Source organism: Anas acuta, chromosome 2 (assembly GCF_963932015.1).
Source record: "Anas acuta chromosome 2, bAnaAcu1.1, whole genome shotgun sequence".
In the NCBI taxonomy this organism is placed as follows: Eukaryota; Metazoa; Chordata; class Aves; order Anseriformes; family Anatidae; genus Anas; species Anas acuta.
The window spans coordinates 63316284-63331408 of NC_088980.1; the positions used below are offsets into that span (position 1 = coordinate 63316284).

Here is a 15125-nt window from a genome sequence, read left to right on the forward strand (position 1 = left end):
TCTGAAGGACATTTAGCAAAACAATGAAACTGCACATGGGAAGTAAAATAAATAAATAAATAAATAAATAAATAAAAATAAATAAAAAGACACTTAATATTGGAGACCTTGTCTATACCTAAAACTTGTAGAATAACTTGAATTGTGCATTAGAGAGACCATCTCCAACAGATATTTGTTGTTGAGACTACTCTGGCATTTTAATGGACATTAGCAAGCCCACTTTGGAAACAGGAATACAGAGATGCTAAGGAAGGAAATGTCAACACAGTCGCATCCCAAAACAACTACAGGGCAAGCTCCAGGTTCATCCAAGCAGAATGCAGATTGTGATTTGTCGGGAAGCTAGAGACCATTCAGAAGCAATGTGACGACAAGGTAACAGCCGTGCCAGCACTCTGCTCACCCAGTACACTTCCAGAGGTGATGAACCCTGTGTGCATCTTGGTGAACTGCCTTAAGCATGACATTTGGTAATGGGAGATTTGAGTGTTTTAACAGGAGACTATCCCTTGCTCATTTGTCCATTACAAAACCACAAGTAACAGTGACCCTGCCTGAGCAGGATGGTTGGCCAAGATGACTTCCATTAGCCCTTTCCAGCCTCAACCTTTCTGTGATTCTATTCGGTACATTGATGTAATGACCCCAAGTACTCGAAGTCGTAGCCTGCCCATCTGTGTTCAAATGTTATGCCTTTTCTGCACTCAGATGCGTGTACAATGAGCAAAAAGGGCAGCTCTTTTAGCAGGCTGCCTTCCATGTCATAGCAATGTTCTCTAAATATAATAAAAATGGCTGTCAATTTTAACTTCGGAACAACAATCTCTCTAACTCTTACCAGCCAGCAATTCAAGAGCACTCATTCAAATAATCCCAGTCTTCTATAACTTGAACTAAGATCTTAAAGATCAAGATGAAACTATTTCTGACAGGAAAACTACTGTAAATTGCTTTTGTGTTATAGTCCAATACATCACATTCAAGCACTCAATATAGTCTGCGGTCACCCCCTTTTATTGTGCATTATTTTCCATGCTAAAACCCACATGGCACAGGGAAGGAGGAAGGAATGATGCAAACATCATCCATTGACTGATTTCAGTCGTGAGCTCCAGCGATTCAAGCTATTTAAGCAGTGGACACCAGTTGAGAAGATTACTGTCTCTCCTTTCTAATGGGGACAGTAGAACATGTGATGTGTTCACTCCCAGATTAAAACCCACATATGAATTTAAAAACCCACTGAATCTAATTTATGCTAACATGCCAGCCTATGATAAAAAAAAAAAAAAGGGGAGGGGGAGGGGAAAGGGCACCAATTCAGCCACTGCTGAAACCAAAGGCAGCTGTTAATCAGTCCTCTGTGTAACTATCTGAAAAAAAAAGCGGCAATAATTTTACAGTCAGAATCACCATCTTGAACATAACTCATTAAAAATATTAGCCAATTTACTTCACTGCTCAGGTAAGAAGCCATCATCAATTAAAAAGCCACATTTGTAGGATATATGATCTGCTTTGCTAGGTATCTGACTTCTATCTCATAAGTAACTATAATTACAAAGGTTCTCTAAGACTCCCCAAATGGCTTTGGCTAATGCTCACCATCAAAAGCTGATGGCGGCACAGCTGTGTTTCTGTCTCCAAGCTCTGGATGAAGCTCCTGCTCCAGCGTCTCTGGGAACATGCACAGCTATGCCAAGAACGAGCAAAACACTCGCTGCTTCCAAATTGTCTAATCTATGAACTGCGTGCTTAAACCTTCCCACAATACACGCATAGAGATGACATGACCAGCACTGTCTGCATGCTGAGGACTGAACTGTGCCAGCCACATTATTCTGCAAAATAACTCGTGGCAGTTTCCTTCTCAGGAGCCAGAACATCAGTTGTCACTGATTGCTGCTGCAACTCAATCGACTTCTATCAAAACATCCATTCAAAATGAACCACCACTTGCTGTGTGATGCTGTTCTGTATTATCTTAACAACAAATAGAGTGCCTCGAATATTTTAATACTCTCAATTCCACCCCAGAGCTATTACCAAGTATTTTACCTGCTAAGAACTTACAAATGCCAGCTACAGGACAGGGAGAGCCTGGCAGCAACAGCCAAGAGGACGTGATGCCCTTGCTGTATAATAACCTGAATACCTCTAACTTACTAGACAGAAAAAATGAATCCTCACAACCATTCTATGTTAAAAATATTGTAATACATAGCATCATCCTGAGACATCATCCTTACGATCTCTGCTAAACTGAAATCTTTTCACTCCCACACCCTCAGGCTCCTGCCATTCGAGGCCCAGTTCCCCAGCAGCTCTTACATCTCCATTGCCCCTGTGGCACAACCTGGCCAGCAGGCTGGTTCAAAACGATGGAGTGCTCAAAAACTAACCCCAGCAAAACAAAGACACATCCAACACTCATCCACCTGAGCATCATCAGGACCACAATAAAGAATAGATAGGGGCAAAGAGAAGAGCAGGAATAATCTGCTTGTCTTAAACTGTCATGGAAACACTCTGAGCCTGAAAAACAGATTTATTTCACCTGTGCACAGTTCATGGCGCATAGCTGAGATTCAATTCAGTAGCAGAAAATGATGTAAAAATATGCAATTACAAGCTCATTACAGTATGTTTCATTAACTCAATGAGCTCCTTTATAATTGTAATAGACATTAAAAGATTAAAGTATTTGGATAAAATCCAAATACACTTATAGTGGTCTGCTGATTGCTGGAGTTCATAATTTTCACAAATAAAGTAACATTCCTTAACTAACTCCCCTGTGAGCATAACCACTGTTTCATCATTCTTGCTTTCAAACTTCAGCGTTCCCAAATTAAATTTCGCCGCTGCACTTGGGGTTGAGGGGTAGCAAATCACTGTTCACTTAACTGTCTAATTCAATTTGACACAGTTAGAAGTGTTTTCAAATAGAGTGTCTGACTGAAGTTGGCAATTTTGAACTTCCAATAGGGTTAACACCTGGCTGAAAAGCTCTTTGTGTGAAAATGCCAACACTAAAAGAAAGCACAAAACAGTATCCCTGTCACTTTTTTTTTTTTTTTTACCTGCTTGCAATAGTAATGTAACATCAATAGATCTCTAATGTTCAAGTAATAAATGTGATTGTTGTTAATCACTATAAAAACAGAATGGGCTCCTATTTCTCCCTTCAGTACAATACTTCTTGCTCTGTTTTGAAGATCAAAACTTGACTTTTATGGGTTTGGCAGCATGGTGGGTGACAACACTAAACACAAAACTCTACCCACTCTCATTTTACACTACATTATGTGATATTCACATTTGCATTGAAAGCATAAGCATTTCCAAAAAGTGGCAGTGCCCACCTCTACTAGAAGGGTGCTCCAATTCATCATCCCCCGTTCATGCTTCCCTACAGCACAACGATGCTCCACATTAGAGGCTGTGCAGACTTGATACTGTGTCCACAGAACTGTGGCCACGGCCTACCAGAAGTCCAGCTGTGTGGATGGACTCCGCATCTCTGAAGACCAGGAGTTGAGTCCCATTCATATCTTCCTATCATATGAGTTCTTCATAGTTCTCCTATTGTATGAGTATGATATTCCCAACATGGGATTTTGCTCTGCTGTGAATTAATGCAATTTCCTTCTACTTTGCCTGGAAGACTACCCCAGTATGTAGGGCTCCAAGATACGTTCTCCACAGCATGCAACTCCCAGTTGCCTCCCCCGATCTGGCCATGCAAAACTTAAAACAGACTGTGTACATGGGAATATGACGGAAAATAAATTTTTCAAGTTCCATTTTCGCAAGTGCTACTCTCCAAACTCTGGAGCAGGTTCCTACCAGCCACATCTTCATAAGCTCTCTTCTTGGGGTGTAACATCAGCAAAGAATTAGGTGGATTTCAGTGTTCATCTCTTACCTTGCTGGTCTCACCTGCTGTACCAACAGCTTTGACTATGACTAGAAAGAAAACTCCACATGAGGCAGAAGGTCTGACCTGAAGGGAATTCTGAAGGAGCAGTATACCCGAAGTGCCAATATGCCACGTAAGTGTCCAGGACAAAGTCTAATGCTCCCATTTAAACAAGGGAGAAAACCATATTTTTGTATTTGCAAAATAATTCCCCTGAGACACAAAAAACAGATTGTTACTCGACCTTAGTGTCATTGAGAGAATGTAATCTTGCCAATTCATTAGCAGCTAGTACAAGATACACCAGAGAAAAATAATAAACTGGGGAAAAAAGAAAAAAACTGCAAACATCTTACATCTACCAAGTTTATTCTCTTTAATCAGTGCTGTGGGGAAAAGAACTCCCTACCACACATAGGTAATTACACTGTTAAAAATGAACAGAAAGGCTGCTTCAAAGAGTAGGATGTTAAACTTAGGACCAAGAACACTTGTGTTTAATCGTCTTTTATTCAAAGGCTGTGTGTGTGGCCACGTACTTGCCCTTTGGCCCTCTGTGCCTCCACCAACCCACAACTATAAAATGGGGCACTACACTTCCTCAGAGAAGTTGTGAGGCATTTGGAGGCTACAGGGGTGTGCATCTAAATCAGACTGACTGATCACCCAGAACAGGCTGCTGCCTTATTTATTCATGTGTTTGGACTGACTACTTGCCTGGTTCTTTCTGCATTTTAACTTCACCAGCCCTCAAGGTCCTGAGAACAGACTGGCTTACATCCCTATTTCTTGCTACTAGACAATTTGAATATGACACCTGTCATACAAATAAGTAATAATAAATATATATTTTTTTAAAGATGTAGAAGTGAAGGATGTTTCTGACAGACTCTGAAGATGCAATCTGTGCTTCTCAGCATCTCAGAGCACAATGCTGCAGTTACCCTTTATACCGGGCTACTCACAAGAATACCACCTTTTGTGCTGGGACAAAAAGGGGTAAACCATTTTGTGGCTATATTTATTGGCCAATGCCTTTGAATTCTCACTCTGCCAAATTAAAAAGTTTCATTACCAGCACAAAATGAAAAATATATTTCTAGGTAGATTAATATAAAACAAATTAGCAAGGGAGACTATTTTTTTTTCAGGCAAAATAAAAGCATCACCACTATATTCATTTGAGACAAGACAGAAAGCACACAGAACATGCTGTAGGGAGCAAGCCCGAAGTCTCATTACCAATTTTCTTTACATGAAAAGCTCTTTTTTGTCACCTGAAGAGTCCCTGAGGCATACACACAAATGTCTGCAGAGCCAATCAAAATGCAAACACTCCAAAACAGCCCAGCAAGCAACAACCACTAGGCTCGTTACTGCCTTCTTCCTTATCTTCAGGCTTTCACCATTTAGCACAGGGGACTTTGCAAAACACCATATGCTTTGGTTTTAGAGCTCTGAAAGTTTAATCTGTCCTCAACTGAGAAAAAAACTTGTCATCTGGCTCTTCAGCTCAGCCATTCCTGGCAACTGCCTTATTTTCATTACATACACATGACAGGAAGAGACCGCTGTCCTGTGACAGTTACCTCTTACTGGCCCCAAATAATTTCTGCAGTTTTACACAGTGAATTAATGTGTGGCTACTGGTGACACCCTCTTTTGCTTTTAGCCATTTAATTGCTCAAGTGGAAATACAGATGTTAAGAGATAGGCACATGACAGGAAACACTGGCCCCTTGCTTTGAAGACACATAACATGACATCAAGATGAAAAATCTCACAGCTACAAAGGATCCCAGTTTTCTCAGGGTGCAAGATTATGGGGAAAGCATTCAAGGCTTCTTGCATTCTAACAAATCAAGCTGAAGTACTGTTGGGAAACTAAGGAGCTTCCTGATTTTAAGAGTTCCTTTCATAAATTCACCACTCTTTATTCTGCTTCATTAGCCAACCTTATTTAAGAAAAAAGACCATCTAAAAAGGAAGAACAAGACAAGGTAGTTTTGCATGCCCCCAGCCAAGTTAACCACGATATGCATTGCTGCTTTCCGTTGAGAAAACTCAACCATGCAGTTTCTAACAGCAGCTGAGAGCTACAAAGCCTTGCTGAGCACGTTTTCGCATTGCACAGCTATGCGTGCGGAGATGTACGCATGGCTATTAGCTTGTACATGAGAAGGAAGGGCTGCAGGTCTCCACTGCTGGGCTGCACCCCTTGAAATTTTCATTCCCAAGTTTGCAAAAAGGTATTATGCTTTTATATAGATGAGAAACCTAGGAATTATATGCTTGAAAATAGCTTTCATTTTAGATTAAATGTCAGCTAAAGCATGATTTGACCTGGATATGCATTTTTTTTTAATTATTATTATTAACTTACAACACATCTATTAAAAGTCAGAGGCCAGAAGTCATTTGTATTTAAGACACTATTTTTCCTTTTGTACAACGAGGCGATGACAGCTTTAAAACCCACTAAAGTCTAATCCCTGCTTACTCTAATGTTCTTTGCTTGCTTTTAGTACCTAAAAGTTTCACATGATCAACTCTTAGAAACGAGCAGCAACTGTCAGGAGTTTCACTGTGTTCTCTTCAACATGGACAAAAGCATAGAAACCTTTGCTTATTTATTTATTTATCATTAAACATGACAATCATTCACAGGAAAAATTCGAGCATAATGCTCACCTTTAGCCTAGGCAGTACAATTCATCTCTCTCACCTTTGGCAGTCTTTTTGTTTTCTTTCCTTTTCTCTCCTGGAAGTCCTTTATTTCCCTTGACGTGACCCATTCCTCAAGCCTTCTTCCTCCCTCTCAAAGAAATTACATCCACACACACAGACCATTTTTCCTCAGTTGGAGCTTCTCTACCAACTGCTGCACTCTCATTTCAGCCCGACCACATCCTGGCACTGTTCAGGGGCTGAGAGGCAGCAGGGACACTTCACCCCTCCCCAGTCTCTCTGCAGTTCTGAAGGTTTTAAAGCACATAGAAGCAAGATCTTCACGGGCAATTTGGGAATTTCAGAAGTGTACATGGATATTTCATTCTTCCTGTATTTTTTTTAAATGTCAGATTCAAACAATCTATGCTCCGCAGAAGCCAATTACTGAAGCTTTCACGAAGGTTAAAAGTTCAAAGGAAAGCTGGTTTCTTCATTTAGCAGCCTCTTTCAGCTACTCTGATAAAAAGAAGCCAAAGAACTTATGTGTAGATACAGCAGCAAGAGGGATGATGGGATGGGTTTCAAAATGTCTAATTCCCTTATTCATGACTCTCCCTCTACCAGGTTCTGATCTGAGCCTCTTCTGGGCACACCAGCCTAAAGACTAACCAGGAGCACTGAGAAGAGCCTAGGAGAAAGGCTTTTCCTGCTGCCTTTCTCCCTACACACATAGCAAACAGTCCCCAGAGCACATCTTACCCTGAATCCTTTGGGAAAAAATGTCCCTTATGCATAAGGCACAACCATGAAAATCATACCTCATTCTCTAGCTTGCAGGCTTACTGTGCCTTTTCTCAAAATCCCCTTCCTGCTGACAGATATAAATCAAGTAAGCAAATGTACTCTGAAGCTGAAACTTCACATTGCCACAAAAGGCTTTTTTCCTAACATATTAACTTTGCACATGAGCATAAGCACCAAGAGTAACACCGAAATCAGTAATGAAGGGACTGATTCATACGCCCCAGAGAACAAGTGGTGAACAATGTACACTCAGTGAGATTTCAGCTTTATCCCCTATTAAAATAAAACCACGTGCCTGATCTCTAACCCACTTTGATTTATTAGTTTTTGCTTTTCAAGATTATGAAAGTAATCTGGAACAGAGAAATCAGAATAAAACAATTTATCATGAAAGCCTTATATACCAAATATTAGAATAGCTATCAATCTTACTTCCTCTCTCAAAACCATGTATTAATAATTTTCAAGAACCAGATGGGAATTCCAGTTTGAAAGTTGCAAAAGTAGGCTAACGCAGATAATAAAATACTACATCCCAAATGTAACACAGCTTCTGCTACTGTACATAAACATCAGTTGGTCATCTATCAACCCACTGAAACACCAAATGCATTTGGAAGATATTACAGTACCGACAAGAAAGAAGAAACAGTCCTCTGAAAAGGTCAGAGATGACTGATGCCAAGTTGTGCATGCATAAATCCTCACATCAAGGAATGACTGTGTGCCTTACATTGCAATATCTGCTTCAAACACCTTCCCAGTGCAGATTGTTTCACTGGGATGCAAATCTGGATTACAGTCCCAACGCAGAAAGAGGGAAGCCATGCTTTCAGTGGCATCCCATCCCAGCAGATGTTTGTCCTACATTCCAAAGTGGGTCAGACTTTCCTCTAGGCATTCAGGAAACTCCTAGCTCTAGCACAACGCCCAGGTTGTTGCAAGCCAGGAGGGAACTGCACTGATTGATCAAGAGCATCTGGAGGGGAGAAAAACCTTGCACAGTCCCTCCCTTTTATCACTCAGGGTCTTTAGTTCCAGCCCCTCTGCCTGACAGAGAGAGAATAGAAGCTTACTTACAGCCCTCACTTGGCCACAGCTGGCCCTTGTTTTTATAACCTTAAAGAAAACTCAATGCCCCAGACAACTTTATAGGACCCTGGCAACCACAAGACAGTCACAACAACTTCAACCAGTCAACCCCAGTTCATTTTCATGCTCTTGGACAATCCGCACTCTCAGCAACTGCTTGTCTGCTAATCAACTCAAACCACAGGTCTGTGGGCCTATAGGTTTTTTATTTATTTCTTTGTATTTGTTTTTTGGAACATTGTGGCCAATAACATATAGTTGTGTGAGTGTTTGAAGCAATGTAAAAGTGCCAAGGAGAGCAAAGGAAAATGAAGAGACCACATCTTGTGTTCCTCATGAGGGAAAAATAAAAAAGGTGTAAAAGTAAAATCCTATGAGAGTGACAATTTTGGAAGATCACCTAAATGTTTTAAGCATTTAATTCAATCTCTTTTCAGATGTAGTCTCAGTAAAAACGTGACAAGGTTTTGCCTGCCAGTTATGTGAGCCAATCAACAGGGTATCATAATACCTAGGCTGAGACTGACAGACTTTTACCCAGTCTGCACTAGTATTATGCTTCTATGAAGGCATTTTTAGACGTTGTTCGACAATATGTTGTGTATTATCCAGTATATATGTATCTACATACATGCATGTGCACAAATGCACAGAAGCACAGGTCATGGAATAGCTCATCTACACAGTTTGTTCCCTCTTTCAACTCATTCTTTTGAAGTTAGGAAGCAAATGTGCAAGCAACAACCATTTAAAACTTTGTTATAATACCACATTGAATGGTAGTCCTTAGTTTCACTTAAGTCTTACACATACTGAAACTAACCCTTAGCTCTTACCAAAATTATGCAGCATCATTAACCTAAATAGAGCTGAGGACATGGCGCCTTTTTCCCTAAACACTAACGAAAAATTTTGCAAGTGTTCTTCTGAAATTAAGTAAAGGGGATGCTTTGAACAGTCACCTCAAGACCTCACTTTGCATCCTGCTCACCCGTTCTGACCCGTTACTCACACAAGGCAGATTCAGAATGACTTTCTGCAGCAGATGAAACTGCAGAGCTGTACTGCTGCAGTCTGTCCCCTCTGCCGCTTTGACTCACCACCACCCAGTTCAGGGAAGCCTACTGGCAGAACAGTAAGCAGCAGAAAGGAGTGGAAGGCTTTCTTGTTACCAGGTTAGCTCTTGGAAACCACTCACCACAGGCACAGTGCAAGTGAGGGGGCAGGACTAAGGCAGCTCCCATCGGTGTAGAGTATGGTTGTGGTGGCAGGGCAGACAGCCCACACCTCCCTATAAACGTAGCTCTTGATGGATTCCACATCAGGAATTTGGCTAACACACCCACAGGTGGTATAAGTCGAAAGGACCACAACTCTCATCTTCCCCTGAGCCATGCTGGCTGTATGAGGAAGGAGCTACTGAGAGCCCTAACTCTAAGAAAACAGCGAGATGTAAAAATCAGTGAAAGAACCCAAAGACCAGCCAGCTCCTGAGCACTGGTCCCAGCTAGGAAAGCAGGGACCTTACTTCACCTTGCTTTTGCAGCAATGAAGCCCCAGTATGCATTTGCAGCAGCACACGCTTCTAGCTTCCCCACTTCAGATCTGTTTTTATTCATCAGACTTTCCACATGGTAATCCTAGAAGAGCAATTATAATGCAATACTTTCAGCATCAAATTGGAGAGGACTAATTTGTGGCCACAGCTGTGGCCTGTTATCTGTACTTCATCACTCCAGTTCATCACAACATAAACTCCGTAATTCTTCAAACTCCTACACGCTTCTATTCCACAACAGCAATTAATTTGTCTCTGCCATCCTATACCATTAAAATAAAACTGTAACATACCTCAATCTGAAAAATGTACAGTCCCAGCCCTACCCAACCTCTTCATAATTTAAAGAGGAACTCCACAACTTCAGCATTTAAGAATTAGGACTTCTGTCAGAAATTATCTTTATTCATATGCTTGTTTTCAAAGGATATGGGTAGATCTGACAACAGCACCCTCTCCATTAGCTCAACTTTTTAGTGAGTCACAAAAAAAAAATAATAGTTTTTCTCATAAAGTCTCATAAAAATAAAACTTACTGAACTGTTTTCATAGTTCTCTTGACATGGAAAATAAAAATCAGAACTAATCCACTATAAAGAGCTTAATCTTAAGTAGTAGTTTTAAAGATAATTCCAGCTAAGATACATCACCCTATAAATCTGTGCATAGGGAATTCATTTGATAATGCCTTCATTATGTGAGCACAGCCCTTTAATACTTTTAGTTAAAGCTCTTCCTGATAACAGTAATTGGCTTTTCATATCAGGAAAAGAGGGTTTCCTTTCTGTCATTTGAAAAAAAAAGTTAATGGCTTTTACAACTCCACCCAATATTAAAATAACATTCATTAGCTGTAATAACAATTCCTAGTTACATCATAAACAGATACCTCACTTCAAAGCAAAGATAATTTTAAACTTGAGTGACCGAGGTTTTAATCAAAAAGAAAATTCACATTCAAGTCACTCCATCTCTATTTGAACATCTATTCCCTCAGCTTGCTCAGTTCCATTCTCAACTCTTGGAAGCAAGCATAGTTCATATTAGTTCACTTATATTCCATAGGGAGTATGGGACAGAATGGCTTTGATATTCCTCTTAGCAATAAGACTAAGCCACATGCAGGTTTCTAAGCAGGAACACACCATTTTCAAAATAAAACTGGATTTCATGAAGTAATTAAATACCTCATGCATGTGTCACAGCCATACCACTCAATAAGCTCAGTGATATAAGAGTGAGCTCAGAAAACAGACCCTGCAATAGGAAAAAGCCTAAATACAGCACACATCCCTTTGTGTAAAAGCCATCTCAGGGAAGAAGGAAAAAAAAGGAAAAAAGCAAACCACAATGACATGGCATAGCAGCCTAGAAGACAACAACCTAAAGGCCAGACAGCCTGGGATAAGAAGGCATTGGCTTTCAACCTTGCACACAGCATTTCTCCCTTGGCCTGCCACCCTCTCCTAACCGGTTTGCTCTGCTCTCCTTCACAGTGCTGACCAGGATCCTGAGCTTCACGTCTCCTGATAGCTGAAGATGCTGCCACTCCACCCCAAATATGAAAGCATCTCCTGTTCCCTTCCACTTGCCCCCAGGCCTGAGAGGGAACTAAAGAACAGGTTGGTTCCCCACACACACCCCAGCACCAAAGCCACTAGCCAAAGCCTGGACCCAAGAACCAGAGCTAACCACCATGTCAGCAGTACCCAAATAAGAAGCCATGAAGCTAGTTTTTGTTTTTTCCCTCCACTGAAAAGATTTGTGACTCTAGTTAACATCAATATTTTTCTCATCTGCACTACATGGAAAAAATAATAATAATAAAAACACTGAAGCCCTAACAGTGCTCCAGCTCTTTGTGTCGCTCTGACATCCAGAGTGATGTACTCATGCAATAGAAGACAGCAACATTAACACATTCAGTACATAATAGGCTTTACGAAGTATTAAGGCATAGCTTCCAAGTTCAGTGGACCTCTACAAGTTTTTCTGAGGCTTAACCAAAGAACAAATGCAGCAAAGTCAAAATGAGCAAGCATCTCAGTTGCAGCAGTCTTCAAAATAATTCTTGCTAGCTTCCCTGCAGGCCTTTTTCAAATTATTTGTGCAAGACAGTGTGCGCTTTCCAGATTTTCCTTTCCACTCTGCTGGGATAGGTGGATTATAAAGGAACATATTCAGTTTGCTATCCTCAGTACCTAAATTGGAATGAAAAACTATTTTCCTCAGCTTGAATGCATCATCTTCACTATGACCATGACTGTTTAAATCCTGTTGCTTTAAAAGAATAAGATGTATATTGTTTTGTTAAATGGTTTTACGTGACAATTCGAAATGAAATATAGCTAAATGCATACTGCTTTGTACCTGAGCAAACTCACATGGGTAACCAATTAAAAAGAGATCTAAAAGAAACAACCATTTATCTGCGGAGACTAAAAGAAACAAAACACCAACAACCTTCCAAAAACAAGCCTCGGCTCATAGTCGGAATACATAACAAATTAATGAGATTCCAAAAAAAAATGAGCTTCAGAAATAATAGTTTTACTGCACATTATAAAGTATGTCTCCATGTTTTACAGACCTTCTGTTGACTCACTCCTTCCCACAGATGACAGCCTTCTTTCCTCTTTTGCTTTATCATCGTGCCCTTTACTCTGCAGATAACTATCCTTTCCTGTCAGACACATACCTATGCAAGTTCAAAGATATATTCGCTAACTTGAATTTAGCTTTGAAATCTGCTGCTTGCACTTCATGATTGAAAACAATTTTTGCAACTCAAATTGTTTACCTACTCCGGCTCCATAACAATTAGACTAACAAGAGTTATCACCTCTGTGAACAAATGTTGTTTTTTTAATGCAGACATTTAGCTTCATGAGCTCAGGCTTTTAGAATAACATCAGGAGTTGATATTTGCAATAAAGCCCCAGGAGTTGGTATCTCTGCTAACTTTGTGACCTCCAAATCTCAATAGACTTTCTGGGAAGTTCTGGAACTTGCCAGTTTACGTGTTACTGACATATACTCTTAGGCAAATATGAATCATTGCCTAGGTACAACCAAATTCTGCGATTTGTCCACGGGCTTATGCTCACTGCAACAATTTCAGGGCTGATTTGCTTAGCATCCCTCCCACAAAACTACTGACCCAAGCCTATTCACGATATAAACCAGTGCAAACTGAATACGTGAGGCACGGAGGTTCAGGGCACAGACCTAGAGCTGAGATAAACGTATCTTTTTATTTGGCAGTCTCCCTACATTTTGATGAAACATGAAGGACCTCATGCATCCTGAAGAGTCCTACCACATAGGAGAAGGAATACATTAACTGCCCAACATACCGTTTACTTGCATGCAACGTTGCAAAGTGGCAGCCCACAATGCATTCCTGCCCTGGTAGATCCTGGTGCAGATTATCAGCATGAACTCTGCTGATAAGACTTTCACCGAGGTCATGCAGAAAGTGACTGGCAGAGTTTAAAGTAGAAAATACAGAGAAAAACTCTTTGCCTTTGGTTTCCAGGAGGAAAGATTTCAGCACTCAACTCCTTAATTCAAGTCTTCTGCTACAGCTGTAAGAGCAGCTTCTCACACACACAGCAAACAGTACAGGAATCAAGAAAGATACAAAAGGAGACCAACTAACTACTGAAATGTGCAAAGTCTTTATTTCTTTAAGATATTGCATAGATTCTGAAGATGACTAAGAATTTTATTCATGAAAAATCTACCCCAAATAACTCAAAGAACATTCAGCGTGGGAGGTTCTTTTGCAAAAATTAAATAGCAATTGTGATAAAGTAGTATCTTGTGTTGTTACCAAAGAATTTACATTTTGCTCATGCTCTTACCTAACTGTGTATAGCCAGGAACCATACACAAGGGATACCAGACAAGTTGTTACCTCAAAATGTAGAGTTATTTAAGAAGAAAAAAAGGGGGGGGGCGGGGGAGGGGCAACTGTGGAGGGGGGGGGGAGGGGGAGCAAAAGGAAGGTTGATTTTAAAAACAATCTTAGGGCAAAATTCTCATTTTGGAGGTACCCAACAGATCTCACTTCTAGTTGATATCAGCTGATGATCTGCACAGAGCCAGTTTTAGCTAGCATTTTCTGAATTGCTAAGTACAGAGCATTTTGGATCTATTCGTACTTGAACTACATATCACTGAGTTACCTGTATCCATAGCAAATGCCTCATGATTTGAAACCTTGTGCCTCAAAAGACTTGCCAGAAGACAACGAAGGCTATTGGCACAAACCAGTATTTGCTATAGAATTTGTAGAGTATGCTTTTTAGAATTCTCCCATTCTCCCTCACCTTTGCTATATCCACAGGAACGTTATTTTAGTAAGTGAAGCCGTGAGTCCTTTCCTTTCAAGAGCACCATCTAGATGTTTCATGAACATTAGCACATCAATAGTTACTCTTCCAATACTGTCATTAAAGCATGTGTATTTTTTCAGGATCTCAGTTTTCAAAGCTGTTCATAACTTAGAAGTAAAACTAAATAAAAACTTAAAAGAAACCTTGAAAACCTTATTATACACACTGGGTAGATAAAAAAAAATAACTGGCTTTTGAGGGGCACAGCATTACTACCAAAACTACTGTCCCTTAAGCATTCAGCTTAGGGTTGAGGGCATAATACTTATTTGTTGTCTTACTTCTGTAAATCCAAAAGAAAAAAGTATATCATGGCTATATCCTGATTTGCTTTTTAAAATGTATAAAAACAGTTCTCCTATTTCAAATGTCTTTTGCTTAACAGTAAAACAATACATTTGTTCAGTTGAGATCAAACACTGTCCTAAACTGATGGAGTTAGACAACGTGCTATTATGCTTCAAAGTCACATGTAGCACATATCAAATGAAACGTCAGAAAAGCAAGGCATTTAAATGCATATTTGACATACTTTTTGCAACTCAGTATGTTTCACTTCTCAATGGGGCTGTGGGTGGGAGAGGAAAAGGTTGGTTTATTATGGATTTGAGAGTAAAGGCATTGCTTGGCAATTCAAATCATCAAATGCTACAACTGCCCACTGCTAGATGTTGCC

At 40.2% G+C, this 15125-nt stretch overlaps 1 protein-coding gene across 8 annotated transcripts in view; it reads right to left on the reverse strand.

Annotated features, from left to right (window-relative positions):
- Nucleotides 1–15125, reverse strand: part of ELMO1 (engulfment and cell motility 1) — a 303708-nt gene that overhangs the window by 264630 nt on the left and 23953 nt on the right. For 2 of the 8 annotated variants that reach the window (XM_068670445.1, XM_068670444.1), the window contains exon 1: nt 6651–6821. The exons of the other annotated variants lie outside the window; for them this stretch is intronic. The gene's annotated coding sequence lies outside the window, so the exon portion shown is untranslated. Of the gene's footprint in view, nt 1–6650; nt 6822–15125 lie in introns of those variants that run through there. 8 annotated transcript variants of the gene reach the window in all.